An 8037-nucleotide genomic window follows, 5' to 3' on the forward strand; every position below is an offset into this window, starting at 1 on the left:
TTGTCAATCTTGCTTATAATTCTTTTAAGACTACCTGATATATGTCACCAGAAGAAAAGTTAGAGGATAAAAACTGGATCTGTATATCTTAGAGAAAACTAGATTGCACAATGATGGTGATTAATTGTACAAATATAAGAAAGTTCTTACACGTACTAGAACAAACATATATCACTATTATAAGGTGTTAATAATAGGGTGTTATATAGGAAAATATATAATTAATGTAATGTAATGTAGTTAATGGTAACATTTGTAATATTCTTTCATTCATTGTAACAAAGCTAAATTGTACCAAAGCTAAATGTCAATAAGAAGGCATATAAGGGAGGGGTATGGGAGTTTTTCTTCTTTCTTTTTGGAAGAAATGGGAATGTTCCCATGTAGATGGTGGTCGGGAATGCATAACTATGTAGTTATACCAGGAGCCACTGATTGTACACTTAGGATGGATTGTTTATGGTATGTTTAAAAATTAAACAGAAAACAACAGTGCTGGAGAAGATGTGGAGAAAGAAGTATATCTATTCACTGTTGGTAGGGAAGTAGAACTGTGCAGCTGCTCTGGAAGTGTGGCATTTTCTCAGGAAGCTAAGTATAAAATTGCCACATGATCCAGCAAACCTGTTATTAGGTATGTACCTGTAAGTTCTGAAAGCAGGGACATGAATAGACATTTGCACAGCGATGTTTATGGCAGTATTATTCACAATTGCCAATGAATGGAGACCTCCCCAGGGTCCATCGACTGATGAGCAGAAGGGCAAACTGTGGAGTATACATACGATAGAATATTGTGCGACTGCAGAAAAGAATGAAGTCATGAGGTATGCAACAATATGAATTAACCTTAAGGACATCATGTTGAGCAAAATAAGCCAGGAATGAAAGGGCAAACATTGTATGGTCTCACTAATATGAATTAAATATAATGAGCAAACTCTGAGAGTTAAAGTCGAGAGCAAAGGTTATTAAGAGATAGAGGGCAGAGATTGGAAAATTGATGCTTAAGGAGTACAGAATATACAATAAGGTTAATTTTAAAGGTTTGGAAGTGGATAGCACAATACTGTGTGAGGGTAGCACAGTACTGTAAGTGTAATTAACAAAGCTGAGTATGAGTATGGTTAAAACAGGAGGGCTAAAGTCATGTATGTCACCAGAGGGAAAGCTAGAGGATAAAGACAGGGACTATATAACTTAGCAAAACCTAGAGAGGACAATGATGGTGGTTAATTGTACAAATATAAGAAAGTTCTTACATGAACTAGAACTAACATACGACACTATTACAAGGTGTTAATAATAGGGTGTTATATGGGAAATATATAATTAATGTAACTAAGGTCTATAGTTAACAGTAACATTGTAATATTCTTTCATTAATTGTAGCAAAGGCGCTTCACCAAAGCCTAATGTCCATAATGGGGGGATATAAGAAGTATGGAATATTTTTTCTTCACAAGAAATAAGAATGTTCTTATACTGACTGTGATGTCGAATGCATAACTATGTGATTATACCAAGATCATTTGATTGTACACTTAGGATGGATTGTATGGTGTGTGAATAAAACTGCTAATAAAAAAGACTCTGCCTGAATACAATGAACCAGTGATTATTTCCAGAATTCTCTATGCATAATAAATCACATATGCTTTTTGTTCCCATGCATTTCATGCATATATACTTATGTCATTAAGTATATTATATTTTATTTGGCTGATATTTCTCTCTTCACATTTAGACCCTGAGGTCATCCCCAGTGTTTAAACAATGCTTTAAGTATGATATGGGTCCAAAAAATGTTTGATGAATTTATATTTGAATAATTTACAAGTGTATTTATTGAAGCATCTCCACATTTTCTCATTAGGAAAAATAACATTGTTAACTAAATAAATAAAGATATGTGTATTAATTTAATTATAAAAATGAATGATGTTATGAGTTACAGTTCCACAATTTCAGTTATTTCCTTACTGTGAAATATAAAATATATACAGAAAAGTGATAACTTTCCAAGTACAATTTAACACATTGTTATAGAGCAAATTTCAAAGAATATTATGGATTACAGTTCCACCATTTCAGTTATTTCCTTCTAGCTATTCCAATACCCTAGAGACTAAAAAAAATATGTATATAAAGATATCAATTTCCTGTGCATGGAATTAAAAAAATATCTAAGATAAAGTTTCCAACCTTGAGTAGCTCACAATCTAATTAGGGAGCTGACAAATAAACATAACATAGATCAGTGGTATATGTCTTTTTAAAGTACAATATGAATAATGACTTATTTTTAAATTCCTGGGAGACTTGGGAAAGACTTGACAAAGCTGTTGATATTTCAGCTGGGTCTTGATAGTTGCACAGGTGATCAACATAAAAAGAATGAGACGTAGCCACATGAACAATTTATATAAAGATCACTTATACAAAGAGAAAAAAATTGTGCAAATTTAGAGACAAGTGAATTTAGTTGTGTGGTTGGACAGAGAGAAACATAGACTAACACTTAAAAGACAGGTTAGGGCCAGATAGTGGAAGAGTCTGTATGCCATGCTAAGTAATTTGGGATTTTCCTTGAGAAAAAATTGGAGGATTTCAACTGGAAAAAATCACTTTAATGCCCATGCAAAGCATAGACTACAGTAGGGAGAAACTGGCTAAAGGGAGGTGGATAAGATGGAGAGGAGGAGGTAAATCAGAGCAGCATTTAGATGATATAATTGCATATCTCCTCTCTAAGATATGCAAAGAAAGAATAATCCATGCAAAAAGAACCATGGTAATGGTTCTTGATTAAATCCTTGCATCATGTTCTAAACTAAAATTTTCTTTTTTGTAATGATTCATCTCAGATTTGAACATTGGAGGAGAGCTGTGAGCCATTTATGTTGGTGTATGCCATTCATCAGCTATTAATTTTGAAATGTATTATGCAAGGTCTTTGAAATCATTGATGTGTAGGTTAATTATTTTGTGCTGGTACATATAGTTTGAGGAAAGAAAAATTTTTTAATCCAATATTTTTAGGTAATAAAATAAAATGGCAGATATTTCTGCAGAGGAAGTAAACTATTTATTTTAAAATCTTTTGTTTTACTTTACCCACCTCTGGGAATTTTCCATTTGTTATGAAAAATGGGTAGAATTATGAGCGCAGACTAACTGAATCCTACTGGAATATTTCAAGAGTATAAATTTTAACTAGACATAGTATATTTTTTCTAGCAGTCCAACTATTCTTTTAATTATGGGCCCTTGATATGCTAGTCTGTGGACTCGGGTTTGTTGGTGGGAAGGTATTGTGGATGACACTGGTATTGAGGGTTTCTGTGCGTAAGATACACACGTGGGTTGTGTGTGAATGTGGCTAAGGACCCCAGTGTAGACTGCAGTTTGCACTTCCTCAGAAGGAACCACAATTTGCACCAGAGTCAACCTTGAACACATCTGTTATCATCTATACAACATGGAATGTATCAAAATACTAGGTCACATTTAAGTTTATTTTCAATCTGTAACCCTTCTAAGAGATCAATTTCAAGGAATGCAAGTATTTTAAATATTAATATTTTATATGTTTAATGTCTCTCCTGTGGCGAAAGTCCACCTTAGTAGATTTCCAATGTCACCACTTCCTTGTGTTCACAACCATGTAATCCCCTCCACTTGAGTGCAGGTGGGACCTGTGACTTGCTTCTAGCCAACAGAATATGGCGATAGTGATGGGATGTCACTCCTGTGATTATATTACATTATATGACTGTCTTGCTAGCAGTCTCACTCTGGAGAACTTTCTTGCTGGCTTAAGTAAGTGGCCATGTTGGAAGGGACCACTTGGCAAGGAACTTCAGGTGGCCTCTAGGAACATTGTATGTAGCCTCTACAGCTGTGGGCAGCCTCTTACATTATGTTACCTTACGTATGTTACCAGCAATATTAGCAAGCAGCTGGATCCCCAGTCTTACCACTGCAAGGGAATGAATTCTGCCAACGGCCCAATTGAGTTGCAAGCAGATTCTTCCCTAGCAGAGCTTCCAAGTGAGAAGGCAACTTGACCAGCATTTTGATTGTAAGACCCTAAGCAGAGGACCCAGCTAAACTTTTCCTGAACTACTGACCCACAGAAATTTGAGGTAATAAATGTGTGCTGCATTAAGTCACTAAGTTTGTGGCATTTTTAAATGCAGCAATAGAAAACTAATGCATCCCTAAACTCAATAACTCAAAAGTCTGAGATGCTTTCTTCTTCACCCTATGTAATTGATTTGAATTGAAGACATTAAATAATCACCCAGTTGAAGAATAAATGAGGGAAGAGAAAGGAGAGGGAGAAAGGAGAAGGGAGCGTACAGAAGAGGAAAGGTGGCAAAATGGAAGGAAGACAGGAGCATGGGGTAAAAAAACTTGAAGAAGGGTGATTTCAGTACATAAAATTCTGGCGACTATTCGTTTTTCAAAACTGTAGTTTTATTTACTTAGCACCTTTAGAAAATTTTTGAATCCCACCTTCTCAGCGCTGTGTTCTTAAAGCTGTACTTGCCAAATGAGGACCTGACTAATTTCGGGGCTTCAACATCCTCCTGGTTGATAGGCCAGACCTCAATTGGTTCATGGGGACACGATGACAATAAAACCCCTTCCCCATACAGAAATCCTGGGAAGAGAGAGGGGAACAGGACTGAATGTGGTCAAAGAGGGGCGGCCTCCCCTGTGCGGAAAACTGCCTCACTTATAGCTTACCCAAATTATGAGGCACTTTGCGACAAGCAGAATATTTCACACATATGTTTCCCTTTTAATACATAAATTTATTTGTCAAAACATCTAAGAGTCAGTACTTTTTAAAGTGAACTTTAATTGAAACACCAATTTCTTCCCTATTCCTTATGCTAAAAAGCATTTCCTGCTCCTGAGGACAAGAAATTTTTATTGTTGGAAAAAGAAGAAGAAAAACAGGAGGAGAAACAAATTGTACCTCAAAAGTTTTGTTTTGCTTTTTCCTTTCTCTACATGTGGGCAGCACTTGGAACACAAATGTTCCAAAAGTTTTACAATTTTATTTTTACTGTGAAAAAGGTTTAATCTTTTTGAATCCAGATTTTTAGGACATAAAGGAGATATTGAAGAATGTAGAGTATGAGGTTTAGTTATGAACAAATATTTATAAATTCTCCTAGTCCTGATATGCCTGCATTTTTTCTGTGGAGAAGGAATAGGAGAGTGAAACTCTAGAGTGTAGGTACTGAGATGTGAATCTTCAAATTAGACATCTTCTCCATTATAAAGGCACAGCCTAGAGGTGCTCTGAGATTATTTGGCTTCAGAGATAAAGTATATACTTCAGTGACCAACGGATGCACACATGGATTTCCAGGAAGCATGAATAGTTTGAGATAATAAGCAAATTTGTCTTAAAAATGTAAAAGACCTGTCAAAACAGATGTATTTATAGAAGTTTTCCTGCCAGGACTCTAATCCCTTTCTGGCAAACATTAAATTCACTCCTCAAGGTCGGTCGAAGGTAAAACATATTGAGAAAGTAGTTCTGGATATTTAAAAAAAAAGTCTCATGCAAATAGTTAAGAGAAATAATATTTTTAATGGAAAAGACATTTTCTATCATCATGTGAAATTCTATATAATATTTCTATGTCTATAAAATAACAATTAGCAAACAATACATGTTGCATACTCTGGGCTTGTTGATTTGCTTGTTTAAAACATAGACGTTTAATTCTATTGCCAATAGACTGTTCCACCCATCTGTGAACACTGATATTTTCCAAATGTCAGGGTGAATTTTCTCTGTGCTTTTGTACAGCAGTTTTCCACTAGGAGACACTGATGTATTTACCTCTTAGAATATGCCATCTGTATCTATCAAACTTTCTGAACATTTCTGGGCTATGTTCCTCACTTAGATCTCTCCCCATGTGGAAAGAGATGAAGGCCCCTGAGTTCTGGAAGGTTGAGGGGGTCTGCAGCAGGGATGCATGACACAGCTCAGGACAGCAATGTTCTGTTTTTTAAAGGCACAGGACCCAATTTATGAATCATCCATGTCCCTTTCTCTTGATTTCCCTTGGTCATGATACCTTTTAAGTGCTTTCTGGGAAACATACCAAATGATGAAGGGAAGGAAAAAAAAGAAAGAAAAGAAAAAAAAGACTGTGTTTTTCAGCTATGGTGCTTCTAAGCATATCTGATTTTAATTTCTGTGTGTAAATGAAAACTGGTATATATATATATATATATATATGTATCAATTAGGTATTATGGTAATTTAAATCTAGTTAAACAGAATATTTTTCTTCAACTTGTGATGACACAGTTTGACTTTAACTCAACATAGATTTGTAGTGGTAATGGTTGGGAAATGGAAGGGATGGCAAGGTAGACAGGGTGTGGATGAAAGATCTTTTTAATTTTTTGAACTAAATTCCTGAATATTGCTGATAATCTTTTTCACTGGGCAAAAGTAGCTTCTCTGCACTGCACCACAGTGCAACTTGCCTTAAGATCCAAGACAACATAACATTTGTTTACCAGCATTATAAGTATCACAAAAATGTCTGAGATGACTAAGGTTCCAAGGAAATTCATGTGCTCTCACACCCCCCCCCAACACCCACACACACAGAACAGGCCCATTGCACTTGGATGGTGTGCCAGTTTGGATATATTATGTCCCCAAAAAGACATGTTCCTTATTGCAATCTTGTGGGGGCAGATTTATTAGTCTTTTGATTAGGGTAGAAACTTTTGATTGAGTATTTTCATGGAGACGTGACTCATCCAACTGTGGGTGATACATTAGATTAGATTATTTACATGGAGATGTGGCCCTGCCCATTCAGGGTGTATCTTGATTAGTTCAGTGGAGTATTTAAGAGAGAAGCTAAGAGCCGACATAGACCCAGATGCTTGCTGATGCTTAGAGATGGTTGGAGATGTGGACAGAAGGACATTTGCAGATGCTAAACTAAAAGATGAAGTCCAGACTTTGCCTCAGAGAAGCTAAGAGAGACCTAGAAGCATTTTGGAGAATACCATTTTGAAATGCAACTTGGGAGCAAAGGACCAGCAATTGCCAGCAACGTGACTTCCCAGCTGACAGAGCTGTTCCAGATGCCATCAGCCATTCTTCACTGAAGGTATCCTCTTGTTGATGCCTTAGTTTGGGTACTTCTTATGGCCTTAGAACTGTAACTTTGTAGCCTAATAAATCCCCCTTTAAAAAGCTAGTCCATTTCTGTACTTTGCATAATGGCAGCGTTAGCAAACTGGAATGGATGGTATGATTCACAGTATGGTAGATTGAATTATGTACTCCAGGGGAAAAAAAAAACACACAGTCTTATTCTTCATCCATTCCTGTGGGTGTGACCCCATCGTGAACAGGAACTTTTGAAGATGTTACTTTAGTTAAGGTGTGGTTCAACTGAATGAGGTTGGGCCTTAATCCTTTACTGGAATCCTTACAAAGAGAAAGCCACCTGGAGGAGTAGCTGCTGAGTCAGTAGAACCCAGAAGAGAAAAGAGAGGATATTGTGAAGTGATCAGAAAGCCAGAGAACCTCAAGGATTGCCAGTTAGCCAAAACACTACCGACCCTGGGAGGAAGCATGCCTTCTATTAGCTTCTGAAAACCTGCACCAATAAATTCCTGTTATTAAGCCAAACCTTGTGTGGTACTAGTCACAGAAGCCAGGAAACTAAGACAAAATTTTAGGAATGGAAGGAAATTTACTCTCAGATGAGTAAACAGGAGCACAGGAGCAAACTTGACCCACAGTCATCCAGCTGGCTCTGGCAGAACTGAGACCACAGCCCACACCTCCTGGCTGCTGCTCCAGAGCTGTTTGTGGATTCCCTACATTGAAATTCCAGATGTCAACATCATATTTATTGCCCTTGATATGGTGCGATAAGAATGGCACTTTACCTCTTGTGGTCTTCCTCCCCCCAAGTCTAAGCACACACACAAAAAAGACAAATCCTAATTGAGGGGCATTCTACAAAG

The sequence above is a fragment of the Choloepus didactylus genome, chromosome 3 (assembly GCF_015220235.1).
Source record: "Choloepus didactylus isolate mChoDid1 chromosome 3, mChoDid1.pri, whole genome shotgun sequence".
NCBI classification, from domain to species: domain Eukaryota; kingdom Metazoa; phylum Chordata; class Mammalia; order Pilosa; family Megalonychidae; genus Choloepus; species Choloepus didactylus.